Raw genomic sequence first — 15217 nt, forward strand, 5'->3', positions numbered from 1 at the left:
AGAGATTGTATGTAGTGTGAGAAGTGCTTGTAAGTGTAACTGTAGTGTTGGAGTGGCTTTGGATGCGTGTGTAGTCTGTGAACTTAGTGTAATCGGCCCGCGCAAGCCGACTGGGTGCAAGCACACTTTACAGTATGCGACACTGGTTCAACCACAGCACCCCTTGTGTCCGCCAATGCAGTACGTGGCCGAGTAAACACTCCTAAAGTTTATTACCCTGGCGGGGAGCGAACCCTGGTCCACCCGTGTACGAAACGCACACTCTACCACTGTTCCACAGAAGCTCCATATATATATATATATATATATATATATATATATATATATATATATGTGAAGAAAATTATGGTGTAACATATTATATAATGTTAATCTAATTATGAATTATTGTTAACTAATATACATATATCCAGCTCATATATCAATATTATTATATCTATCTATCTATCTATCTACCTCTCTCTCTCTCTCTCTCTCTCTCTCTCTCTCTCTCTCTATATATATATATATATATATATATATATATATATATATATATATATAAATCATAGATACATTACAAATATATTAATGACTCCTACCATAATCTTGCCATGGTACTGCCATTACTGCGTATGTCTCTTGTACATACTCATTTGTGCCACTGTATTACTACAATATGTTATGCAATATTCTATATTCAATTTTACTACAATGTATTTACTCCATCATACGTACAATGTATTACTACAATGTGTTATGTTTCTACAATATTATCATGTCAGTACAAAATTGTCAAGACATTTTATATCTCTACAATAATGTAATAAATACTATGTTTATATTAATAGATAAGCATTAGTTGCTACGTGCTGTTGTAGGTTCGCCAGCAGGGCGTGACCGAGCGATGTCAGAACTCTAAAATATCAAATAATAGCTGGTAGCATAGATGTAATCTAGAAGATTAAGTCAGAGTCATGGCTAGGGCCTGCAGGAAATATCGTTTGCACATTCCTCTGAGGCATGCCATTCTGCGCCTCGTGACGCCTGATAGAAAAGCTACCACACACACACACACACACACAGGCTTCTAGAACGTTTAACAACGGTTTAGCACACGTGACACAAATTCTCATATACAGAAGGAAACAGGAGAAGACAGAAGGAGTTAGGAGGCTGGAGGAGAAAGAGCGAGAGGTGGGGAGGGTCAAGAGACAGAGAGGCACACTGGGCTGCGAGAAGTTAGCAAAGCACAAAACGCTCTTTTATAATACACTCCGTGTTAGTCTTGAGCTTTTTCTTTTGAAGAGAATAAACTACAATCAACCGCAGACTCGTCTTTATCTTCTCCTGACATCGACTACAAGTAAACTGAGTTTATCTCCTACAAATTAAATCACTGTCCACTGCAGCTTAGCTACTTCTACGATATAATCAATTACAGAGCTTGATATCCGGTTCTGACCTGTTTGAGGAAATGTGGATCATAGTTAGCAGTTTGAAGCAAGTCCTCTGCAATCTCAGCATGAAATTCCTTCTGCTTTCATGCCAGGAGCCGCAGAACGAATTGTGCCACCACATATTTCATGCCAAGATCCTCCAACAAAACCTCGGGAAAAACTAGTACTTGGAATCCCTAGATCTTCTTCTAATTCTCACACTGTCAATTAACAATTTTCCTTGTTGTCCGAACGCATTCAACATTTTCAAGTGGTCTACTTGTTGAAAACCTTCCAAAACGTGGATCACTTTCAACGGATTCCCGCCCATCTTTAAAGCATCTGTACCACAATTTTGTGTGGGTTTCACTCACAGAATCATTCCCAAAAGCCTTCTTAATCATTCAAATAGTTTCCTCGGAGGTTTGTAGCAAAACATGATGCAGATTCGCTGATCTGCTTGCTCGGTCATTGTGAATGCGATGGTCACGTAGTTCTCACGCTCACTCAACGACGTTTGCGGCCAACTGGGTTTTCCCACGGCAGTGTGACTGGTCACACATGCACAGTATAGTCAGCCAAAAAAGTCGTGTCTTCTTTCCGAACCCCGTTAATACTCGAACAGATAAGTCGAAGCAGAAGGGATAGCTTCACAAGTCTGGCAACTATGTCAGACCAGACGGTGGTGGGGGTGAGTGATTTGGGGGTGGAGGTGGGGTAATGAAGGATGTGTGTGCTGTAGTTGTTGTTGGCAGTGTAGTCTAGCATTACACCGCATAGTAAAGGTGCTAAATGTGATATCACACGTGATTTAATACCTGTAAATAATGGAATGTATCGTCAACCAGAAATAATGCCTAGATCGTGTACCCAACAAAACGTTAAATGAAACGACGAGGTGCAACCCCGCCTCTTCTCCACTTTCTTGACACCCCTCCCCCCCTCCGTCGGGTATCAACAAGCCACATGACATCGGAATAAAGGACAAAAAGCTGTGTTTTTACAGTATGTTTACCTTCTGAAAATGGCAGGATGTACGCCTGTTGCATATATACCATGTGCGGTGTGGCAAACGTATGCGGTGCCTTCACAGTAATAACGAGAAAAGCATTCCACAAGTGGTTAGTGTTTTGGTAAAGGGGTGAAGGAAACCCATAGATATAAATAAGTCTATATGCCGCATGACATTACTTGAGATGCGTCTGCCCGGCCGCCATCTTGGAACGGTCGAGGCAGACGATGTCGTGGTCCTGACAATGGACAAAGTTGACCACCATTTACCTAGAAATGCTGCAACACTCTGTGCTTTTGGGTGTAGAAAACGTCGGAATATATCAAGAGTGACACCGATAGCATGAGCGGCTCAACTGTCTGGTTATGGAAACGTCCCTCAGCTGCATCCCTATCCCCCGAAAGGAGGATGGTGTTGCAGAAGGGAAATTTAAACCTGCAGTCCACCGAGTTCACGTTTCAGATGAACCAGGAACCACAACCATTACCACCACAACAACAGTTACCACCACCACAACAAGCACCACCACCACCACCACAACAACAACAACAGTAACCATCACCACCATAACAACGACAACCACCACGACCACCAAAACAACAAAGATCACCACCACCACCACCATAACAACCACCACCACCACAACAACAACAACAACCACAACAACAACAACCACCACCGCAACAACCACCATTATAACCACCACCACAACGACCACCACCACCACAACAACAACCCCCACCACAACAATGACCATCAACACAACAATGACCACCAACACAACAGTTACCATCACCACCACAACAACAACAAAAACCACCATCACCATCACCACCACAACAACAAAAATCACCATTACCACCACCACCACAACAACGAAAACCACCATCACCACCACCACCATAACTGCAACAACCACCACTACCAATACCATAACCATCACCACCACCACAGCAAAAACCACCATCACCATCACCACGACAAAATCCATCATCACCACCACCACAGCAATAACCGCCATCACCACCACCACAACAATAACCACCATCACTACATCCTCCACAACAACATTCATTCTCATAGTCTGAATTAAGTCTAAAATAAGCCCCACTATTACATGCTTGGCCGCTCCAAGATGGCAGCCGCACAGACTCACCACTGTTGTACTGAAGAATGGGCGATGTGGCATCTAGTCTTATTTATATCTATGGGAAAACCCAGCCACAGGTGTTACGCAAGGTGATGAAACCAAGATATACACCCACCAGCATATAGTCATATCTTCATAGTCATTCAGTTATCTATACTGGACGACGGGAAATAGAGGGGAGATTCTAGTTATCACTAACAAAAGCTGTTTTATATCATAATCGTGACGTTTCATTAAATTCCAAACAGTTGTTATGAAACGTATTCCACCGTTATACCGTCCTCTGAAGTATTCCAAATATCAAAGATGAATTAGACATGACAACCCATGTATATGACACTGTAGTATATTTTGATTACATGTAAACTCATGATGATGCATTCGTATGTAGACATTTAGTGACATGATGGTGATAAAAGTTGAATAAACCCTATTACCTAGTATGTTACTCCCAACAATTTCCACCTCAAACCGCTCACCCCCATCAGCGTCTGGTCTGACACAGTTGCCAGACTTGTGAAGCTATCCCTGCTGTTCCGACTTATCTGTTCGAATATTTACGGGGTTCGAAACGAAGACACAACTTTTTTGGCTGACTATACCCTCCCCTCTGAGTGCCTGCCAATGCCACCTTTTCGTGAGGCTTTCAGACTGGTATTAATCGGTTCAGACAGATCTTATTGCTGTTCTGGCGAGACAATTAGACCGGTACAGACTGGTCGAAAGCAGTCCTGCCCCAGAAGCTACCCTAGGCCAGACCGGTTTGCTCACAAACGTAAGCGCATCAGCAACAGCCAAGGAGGCCTGGAAGGTCCGTGCCATGGTGTAAACATCAGTGGTCAACAATGACGGACTAATAAGGTTAGTTTTAAATTAGATTTTTAATGCTAGTGGAAGCCCGTGATCATCCAAAAAGGGGAATAAATAAATCTCACCATGAATTAGAGGCTTTGTATTACTATAGATCCCACGAAATAAGATTATTAAAACATTAATGACGGAAATAAAATTCGAGGGGAAGCAGAAGGATCGCTCAAAATTGGTCGAAAGAATACAGACTAAGTCATTTTCAACTTTAAATGTATTCTGTGAACCTTCAAGGCAAGTTTCAACCCAAATTGTTTGGGAATTCGATAAGAACCTTTTACTTCATACAGTGGTGACATTCTTCTGGGCCGCTCCCAATCAAACTTGCAGCCAATAGGAGGACTGGACCGACATTAGCCTATTCTCGCGACCGCTTATGAGTCCAGACCTTTCTAAACCAGTCCAAAGTGTCCCGCGAAAACGCGGCACAAGTTACATCAAGACCGCGAGACCGCATCTCGAGTTCTTTACAATGACTTGGTACTTTCCGGACGGACCTCATAGTTCCTCATTATAGTTTAGTGTGCCTTGATCGCTTTCGTACTAACTCACTTTACTGCAGGTGTCCTCACGCTGAAGCAGCTTCGTTCACCCTGGTTAACTTTAGCACAGCCTCCTTAGCCCAATCTGTCGCACTCTAGCTTGATAACATCCTATTTTACCTGCTCACATTCCATCCCACCCTTCAACAGATTCCCCTACCCTGGTCCAACTTGACTTTCTTTTCGTCCTGACTCACCCTGATTCACTCTTCGCAGCCTCCCGCACTCCTGTCGCAGTTTTTCTCATTATAGTGCTGTCACCCTAGCACATCCTACTGGGACATTCTCCGTCAACCCTGTACACTCTATCGCAGCTTCACTCAGTCTATCTCAGTATCGAAATCCCCCGTACCCTAACACACACTAATAATCTCCCCCATCCTATCATCACCTACGATTCTTCCTACCCCATATTCACCTTAACTCTCCCAACAGTAGTCGCCCTCAATCTAACTTACTTCATCACAGTCTGTCTTCTTAGGTCTATCTGTATCCATCACTCTAGCTCATTCTATCACAGCTTCCTTCGCTCTAGCCCAATCCATCACAGTCTCCATCATTCTAACTCGCTCTATTTTGGTCTCCATCTCCCAGATTAACTTTATCACATGCTCCCTAATTCTAGCTCATTCTCTTCCTCAAACGGTTTCCCTTCTTCATATCTTACCTCATTCAATAGCGGTTTCCTTCTCTCTAACTCACTCTGTCGCAATTTCTTTCACTCTTGGTCACTCTAACGCAGGTTCCCTCACCCTAGCTCCACCAGTCGGTGTCACCCTTACAAATGGACTTTCTATCGTAGTAAAATAAATAATCTAGGGAGTCTCCCACATCAGCAAGAATACGGCCTCCCGTCTCTCCCAACATGAGTTTTACAATTCACATCCTCATACTTCACATCTACACACACACACACACACACACACACACACACACACACACACACACACACACTGCACTCTCCTGTTTCCCTATCCACTCTTTTCCATCATCCCTTTCTCCCACCATACACTACTTTCTCCTGCCTCACTCAACTGTCTGTTATCTCTCTCGCTCTCTCTCTCTCTCACACACACACACACACACACACACACACACACACACACAAAATCCACTCTCGTCTCAAGTCTGTTCTCTCATTCTACAGTCCATTCTCCTTCCATCCCATCCTTCAAATTTTTCCACCTGTACACCTCTCCACATCCTAACCTACTGATGGCACATTATTATTTTTTTGCGTTTCCTCTCTTCATTCAATTCTTTCACTTCATGCATGTTTTCTCATCATCTCTTATTCTCTCTCTCTCTCTCTCTCTCTCAGTTAAATCGTGCCCTTCGTATTTGCCCTGACAAACACGTAGACTTGTAGAACCAAGGGATTGCTAGGACCCACTCCCTTCCTCTCTTCCTTTCCCACTCCCTCCCCTTCTCACTCCCTTCCTCTCTCCCTTTCCCATTCCCTCCCCTTCTCACTCCCTTCACCTCTCCCTTTCTTCCCTCAGACTGTCCCTGCCCTTCTCTTCTTACCACCCTCTTCCTCTTTCCACATTTCACTGTCTCCCCCCTTTCCCATTCCCTCTTACTTCCCCTCTCCCCTTCGAACCGTAATCAGCTAGTTTGCAGGGAAACGGGAGAGAGAGAGAGAGAGAGAGAGAGAGAGAGAGAGAGAGAGAGAGAGAGAGAGAGAGAGAGCGGCAGAAGGTGTGGGTATACAGGGATCGACTGTGTGGGGAGGGAGGAAAAGAGGGGGAAGGGAGGGGGAGACACATGGAATAGGCTATTTGAAGGTGACGGGAATGTGTGAGTAAAGGAAAAGGAAGGGTTAGAGAGAAGTAGGATGCACGAAAATAAAAGGGAAGGAACTGTAGAAGAAAGTTGCTAATGGAAAGATGTTATTAACTGAGCTATGGGGAAAAAATCAAAGAAGATAATTATGATGGTTGAACGGGAGATAAAAGTAACAATGAGGGTATTATTGTGGTTTTTAACCAAGATAGAAAAAGAAGTATAATTTTGCTTATTACTCTACCATCTGTTTCCGGCTTCGTGTTTTTCGATTTCCTGTTCCTGGATTGTGCCCACCATGTGCACAGTACAACAGTGGAGTTTAATAATGATGGTGGTGGAGAAAGACGAGTCAAAAATGAAACATCTAACGAGTGGATGACTATAAGCGAAAAACTGACTATGGATTTTTATGGTTCTTTTCCTTAGGCCAGGAATCCTGCGTGCTACACACCTTCATAATAATTACTTTGCTCTGACACCCACCTTGCAAATCAGGAATCAGTAACACCTTTTTCCAGGTGTAGGTGTGTTTGAAAATGACCGACTGCCTATGATGGTATTGCATTATCATCATCATCATCATTATCTTCATCATCATACTTTCCTGAACGCTCTTCCTACACAAGCATGGAGTACGGTAGAGTACAGAGAGCAAGGAAAGAGAAAGCACGATAAAGGAAGAACTATTAGCAGCACTACCAATGAAACTAGGTAGACAAACATTCGCTCACCATTCATGCTCCCGGAATCCTGGTTCTGTCTGAAAAACCTAATCATTGGCACACATTATTTTCTTTATAGATTCGCTACACGTTGTGGAGCAGATAGTCATCAGTCAACTGTTAGGTTAAAAAGGTGATGACACTTTTGACATGTGCTCCTCCGTCCATTATTCATTCGACATTCTCGATCTCCTGTCAATACCCCAGCTTCACCAACACTCATTTTTTATAAATCATAATGGCAATACATGAAGAAAGAAAGAAAAGCATTCGGGAGCCGAATGATAAACGCCCGCCAAAATTAGCTGTTGGCTAGGTTACGAGCGCGGGCCCCCCGGGGGAGCTCAGAGGCCGGCATCCCCTGGGGGGGGGGTTGCCATACCTTGAAGGTTTCAAGCTGATAGCTCAATCCGTTCATGATATATAACGGTGCTAAAGGCGGGCGATAAAAACTGGTTGACCTTTGGCAGCCATTTTAGTGACCTTGACCTTGATCCCGAAGCCCATTTTCGAACTTGGTCAAGATTTTGGCCATAACTTGGTACCCTGAAGGTTTCATGTTGAGAGGTCAAGCCATTCATGAGATATAATGGGAACACACACACACACACACACACACACGGGAGAGACAACACATGAGTCGGACGTGTATCACTGAGCTCCACTCTGGAGATACCTAAATTGTCTCTGTTTATGAGTCACGCTGGTATTAGGCTAATTTAAGTGATGATCCAACACAGTAAAAGAAGTAATAGCAAAGAAAGTGTAGTCTAAAGTAGGTAAACATCTATAAATCAGTGTCAAGTAATGTGCTGAAAATCATTATGTCAGCTAAACATCAACAAGGCTAGAGCAGTGATGCAAAAATGTAGGCAGAGATTATCTTTTCTTTAAGATTATTTCATATTTTGGAAAGATGCCCGTAGAAGGTGCTAAGAGAGGAGACAAAGGTAAAAAACTGGATGATGACTTCTACCCAGAACTGGTTGAAAATGAAACTTACGATAAGTTAGCTGAAAAAGTAAATAGACTAGAGAGAACATTTCAAATGGAAATAGATGAAATCAAGAATGAGCTACGCAGACAGAAGGAAAAAAATGAGAAATTAATAATGGAAATAAACAGAAAAGCCACAACAACAGATGAACTATCAGTTGAGGTGAATTCACTAAGATCGAAGGCTAGTGAATTGGGATGTACATCGGTCAGCCATGAGTGAATTATGGATGATTTCAGAAATGATACGGAGAAAATCTGGCAAGAGAGCAGTCTGATAGACCAAAGTAGTACTATGGAAGTGAAAATAACACAGATAAATAAAATGGTGAGAAATTACAAAGATGAGGTACAAACTATATATGCTGAAATGGTGAAAGTTAAGAATGATTTAGATGAAAAGGTAGATGATAAAAGCGTAAAAAAGGAAGTGAAAGAAATCATTAAAAAAATAACCCAAAACTAGTCAGGGAAGCTGGAGATATTAAGATATCTATAGTAATCAATGGTATAGGTGAAGAAGTAATAAAAAGCAGAATCTCAAGGGACAAAAAGGAGATGGAAAATATAATGAACATACTGAAGCAAGTATCAGGGGATATCTGTGATAAAGATATAGAAGAATATAATGGGCTTGGGAAATATGAAAGAAGTAAGTCAAGACCCCTGAAAGTCACCTTCCAGAGTGCAAACACTGTAGACAAAATATTTAAAAATGCAAACAAACTCATGGGAAAAGAGGAATTTTAAAAAGTATGGAGAAAAAGATGCCTAACTCAGGAGGAATTGGGATCACTAGAGAAGAAGATGGAGGAAGCAAAAGCAAAGATCCAGGAAAGATCAGAGAAAGAGTAAATTTTTTTTTACAAAGTAATTGGATTGTGGGTATGAAAGTGGTGCATAACCAGCGGGGAATAAGAGAAGAAGGTAATATACTCAAGCTATGGCAAGTATGCAAACAAGATGATTAAGCTGATGTACTCAAATGTAGATGGAACAGTAGCTAAATTATTAGAGATGAAAGATTATATGAGTGAGGCTGGTCACTCTCATATTAAATGTCAGGACCAACTTGCTTAGCTCCTACGCTCCTCATGGGGCAATGTAGGATTGGATGATGGATGGATGGATGGAAAGATTATACTACAGAAAAGGAACCATATTTTATTTGCCTAACTTAAACAAATTTAACACCAAGAATATCAAACGATACCCTAAACTGAGAGGAATACAATATATTGAGAAGAAATAGGAATTTAAAAGTAGGAGGAGGAATTATAATATTAACAAAGAAAAATCAAGAAGCCAAAAAAATAAACTAGATATACCCTCACAAGTAGAACTGATTGCAGTAGAGATTAATACATCTGGAGGGAAAGTAATTGTGGCAAATTTATACATGCTACCTAAAACAAACACTTGGGAAAGAGATGCATATGAAGACCTGGCAGAAAATACAGTTCAGAGTTAAGGAGCAATACTACATAGAATGGAAGAGAAATATGAAAGAAATAGATTAACTGGGGATTTCTGTACAATTATAAACTGGAAAGCTCTAGATGTAAGAAGCCATGAAAGCAGTTGGGACCAAAAGCTCCTGGATCTTGGGCAAGAGTTTTTCCTAACACAACATGTAAAGGAAAACACCAGAAAAAGAGGACTTGATGAGTCATCAGTACTAGATCTTATATTTACTAAACAAGAAAATGATACTGACAATATAATGTGTCACCCTCCATTCGGCAAAAGCGACCATGAAGTATTAAATTGCAACTTGGGATTGCATATAACATAAATAACAGTTATGAGAGTTACAAAAGGAGCCTAAACTACAAAAAAGGCAACTACCATGACCTAAAGAAGTAATTCTTAGAAATATATTGGGAAAAAGAGCTAAGAGGACATGATTTAAATGTTAGATATAAAAAAATTTTGTGAATGTTATGAAACAGGAGTCAAAAATTACATCCCGCAACACGAAGAAACAAAAACAACAATAATGAAATGGTTCAATACAGAATGTAAAAAAAAAAAAAAAAAAAAAAAAAAAAGATTTGTTGTGGAATAGATACAGAAGACACAATAGTGAGAGGGCATATAAGAACTACAGACAGGCAAAGAAACAGTTAAGCAAGGATTAGGAGAGAAGCCCAAAGACAGTTTGAGGAAGACATTATAAATGAAAGTAGTGATCAACCGAAGTTATCTTACAGCTAGATCCGAAGCAAAACCAAAGTTAAAGATGAAATACAGTCCATGACAGACAAGGGGATCATCTACACACAAGAGAAAGATATTTGTAAAGCATATAATAAAAATTTCCAATCAGTTTTTACAGAAGAATATAATTTTGAGAGAGATGATATGGAACATGCATGCTCACACGTAGTACTAGATATACAAATATCAGAAAAAGGAGTACAGGAAGTGTTAAGTAAATTAGACCATGGAAAAGCAGATGGTCCTGATGATTTTTCATGTTGAGTGCTACATGAATGTGCAGGAGAGTTAAGTAGACCAATATATTTAACCTCCTCGTGCACCATAAGTTTCAAGTAAGTTTCGGTTTCATGCACAGAATCAAAACCTCACTTAGGCTGGCTCCGTTCGCACGGCAAGGGAAAAATTTCTATTGCCCAATTTACCCTCAGAACGTGCTTATATTGATATAAATCGCTTCCCATCATCTTCGTTGATGTTTATACTATAAGATAAGAAAAAAACATAAAACAGATAAATAAATGTACAGAAATGGAGCCTGAATAATCCTTCTTTACGTGAAAACTAGCTTCTCATAACTTCCCAACATCACCGTGAAAAATTTTTCCTGTGACTTGCAGCTGCAAAGGACATGTCTACATGCAGAATTTCACGATCTTTCATCTATGAATGTTTAAAATTGATACGTCCATTAGTTTTCGAGTAAATCGAGAAAAAAAAAACTATGAAAATTGCCTAAAAACGTCTGATTTGTTTATTATTTCGTATGTTGGTAGTGACACTGTAACAAACATATATGAAAATTCTATCCAGTTTTGTAGCCTAAAGGTTAAGGAAGCCCATGATATATTTCACAGTGTTATAGCCTTATTGTTATTGAGAAAATTATTTTTGAAAGGTTACGAAGGGTTGCGCACTGTTTGCACGCAGTGACAGCACGTATGCTCAGGCCCGTAGGCTAAGTATTATGTTCGTCTTTCGTAACTTTTCACCAATTATTTTCACAGATAGGTTACTTTCCTTTACAAAAGTATACATAAGAAATCATCAGCTTGATCAAGCTTTCTTCAGATTTTTGATGCGACCTATACTTTACGAGTATCATGACTGACAGAACAGCAATGAAATCCACCACGTTTTCCCTATGAGAAATATATAGTAAACTCACATTTTATACCTTACAATACAATAGTATAAAAACTAGACAAATAAGCTGGTTACTCACGTCCTCTAGCAATGTTGCAGTGCTTCTTGAGAGGAGATGGAGTTGCAGAGAGGATGACAGGTACGATCACACCCTGTGTGTGTATGTGAGTATTTGTGATGTGTGAGTGTCTGTGTGCATGTGTGTGTGTGTGTGTGTGTGTGTGTGTGTGTGTGTGTGTGTGTGTGTGTGTGTGTGTGTGTGTGTGTGTGTGTGTGTGTGTGTGTGTGTGTGTGTGTGTGTGTGTGTGTGTCTGCGATGTGATTTACTGCTGTATGCTTTCATCAGTATGATACTGATGAAAGCACAGGCCTGTGCAGAGTGGCACATCACAAACAGGACATATATATCTGGTGTCCCTTCTCCTCTTGTTGAAGTAGCACAACACACACCGCCGCCTTTTTGTGTCGGGGATTCTCTCCAGGGTGTGGTGAAAAGTTGAGTCCAAGCGTGTCCTATCGTCGATATATCGATGGCGCTTGCACGGCGGTGCTCCTCCATCTCCTCGCCTCCGTACTCCTGCTGGAGGTGCAGAAGCAGGAGCTGGCCAAGTAACTCCTGATGGGCCAGCTGCTGCAGGAGGTGGAGAGGTCGTGGCTGTAACTGGTGGAACTACTCCTGATGGGGCAGCTACTACAGGTGGTATAGCAGTCGTGGCAGTAACTGGCAGAGTTATTCCTGACGGATCAGCCACTGCAGGAGGTGGAGCAATTGTTGCAAGAAGTGGAGCAACTGTTGCAGGAAGTGGAGCAATTGTTGCAGGAGGTGGAGCGATTGTTGCAGGTAGAGCAGAGGCTGCAGTTGATGTAGTGGTTGCTGCAGGTACAGTTGGTCGTCATCGTGAGGGAAGGTCAGGGGCATGGTGAAGGGCATGACCTACTGCCGGCCACTCCTCCTCCCAGAATATCAGGAGTTTGTGGCATATGTGCTCTTGGAATTCCAGGAGAGTCATAGGCCTGTTGGTGTTCTTCTTGTTGAGGGTGAAGGCATTGAATGGGGCCATGTGGATGAAATAAAAGGTCATTTTCTTGGTCCACTTGACAATCCTCCTTTGTGCAGGGTAGTATTGGATCATCTGATTGAAATGATCCATCCTCCCCATGTGCCTATTGTAGTCCTCCACCATGACGGGCTTGTTCACTGTTTTCAGAACATGGTGGAATCTCCCTTCTGGACCCTTGACCTTCCCATGCACCTTCTTAGGGACGGTGGTGCCACTGTGGAAGGTGGACACCATACTTATGGTATGTTTGTCCCTCCACAACAACACCACTACATTGTCCTTGTGTCTAGCTTCCACTCCATCATCAGGAAGGCATTTAGCACTGCTGATGTCCTGCAGCTCCCTCGGTGTTCCCCTTGCCAGTCGTACTGTGCCTCACACATACACGCCCTCTGCAAAGAGGCATTTGCACTGTGATAAAGAGTTGTAATAATTGTCCATATACAACTTGTATCCTTTGCCCTTCAAAGCTTCAATGATGCCCCACACTGTGTTCTCTAAAGACTTCTTCTCCCCCGTGTATACTTCCAAGTTCCAAATGTAACCACTCCTTGCCTCAGCCAAGATGTATAGTTTTATGGCATGCTTTGGGGGCTTCATAGGGTTATATACACGGAAGGAGAGCTGCCTCTTCCAACCCAGAGATCCCTCATCCTGGCTAAGATCTTCGTCCGGGACCTAAACCTCCCTGAACCCTGAAGGAGATACTGTTTGTGCAAATCCTTACCAGCTGGTCCTGATTGCCCTCGGGTATGGCGAGACTACTGAAAGCATGAAAGTGCTTCAGGATGGCCCTGAAGTGCTTTCCACTCATAGCTCGCCGAAATATGGGGTATTTGTGAACCTCTAATGAACGCCAATAGTGTCTTATGGTTGGCAGTTCACAAATCTCCATAAGAAAGCATAATCCAAGGAACCAAGCCATTTCCTCTTCGTTGCAGAGGTACCAAACATCTAGCAGTCCCCAGAAACGTGGCATATTTGCTTGTTTTGACCGTCAGGTAGGTGAGCAAGCCCTTGGTAAAGGAAAATTGAAAGTATTAGAGTGGTGTTGCTGGTGCTGCCACTCTCAATCCTGGGGTTTCAGTGAAGGGGCCAGCATTGGGTGTAAATGACCCAGAACTCCAAGCTTCCTCCTGACAGTCACCACCTGGGGAAATACTTGGCTGTGTACATGTGTGGTGCATACGACCCTGAGACAGACGACTACCTCTCGGCCACCCACCACTACTTCGCCTAGGCCCATCCCTCCCTTATTCTGGCTAGACGGGTGGCCTGGTTGGGCCCCCAACCAGGTCAATTGGCTAGTCATGTGTTGGCTAGGGTCAAGTGGGCACTGGGGGGCCTGGTGGCTCCTACCGTCCTGGAGTCACCCTTGCCCAGGTCCCCCGGTGGTTACCCGTGTATACTCTCCCGCTACCTCTGGGATCTCCAGTTGTGTCGTCCTTGGCATATGACCTGCCCTTGTTGGGCTCCATGGTGGGTGGAGGGGTGGGGGAATGAAGTTTTTTTTTTTTATTACTGAATGGAGAGTGCCACAATAAATCAGGCTCTTGTTGATGACACTGCATCTGTCCCCGGACATTCTCCCGACTGCACCTCCCTTATTGCCACCCTGGAGCCTTTCCAGGCCCCTGGAGACTTCCCTCCTCTGCACCAGCACTCAACTGGGACTAGGAGGAGGTCTCGTCAGGCTGGTTCGACTCTGGGGTTTGTACAAGACGAAATAGTGCCAGTAACTTATAAAAAATATCTAGTGCTGAAGCCCTTGGTAGGTAAGTCAGTGCTAGATATGGATATTTTCGATTTGCACCACGCCATAATATCTGCTTGTGGGAGTGAACCTAAAATATGTTCTCAGGGGGATGGAAGCATCCTTATCGAGGTGTCCTCCCCGGAAGAGAGCTCAAGATTAATGGGCTTAACCTCAGTCTCTGGTGCAGCTGTTTCCTGCATACCACATGCTACTTTTAACCAGTGCAAGGGAGTTATTTTTTCTCATGACCTCCTCCGATACTCAGAGGCACGATTGTTAGAGGAACTGAAGTCTTCTGGCGTGGTGAAAGTAGAGCGCCTTCAAAAGAAAATTGAAGGTATTTTGACCCCGGCACCGACATTGTTCCTGACTTTTGATAGGTTAACGTTGCCTACAGCTGTGAAACTGGCCTGGCTTTCTCTTCCTGTGAAGCCCTAAGTTCCAACCCCAAAGAGGTGTTTCCACTGTCAGGGGTATGGGCATGTTAGCCGCTTTTGCCATCGTGCACAAGCTGGCCTTCCTGCTGTCTGCGTATCATG

This window comes from Coenobita brevimanus, chromosome 62, assembly GCF_032717465.1.
Source record: "Coenobita brevimanus isolate Jiangsu-jjx chromosome 62, ASM3271746v2, whole genome shotgun sequence".
Taxonomy (NCBI): Eukaryota; Metazoa; Arthropoda; class Malacostraca; order Decapoda; family Coenobitidae; genus Coenobita; species Coenobita brevimanus.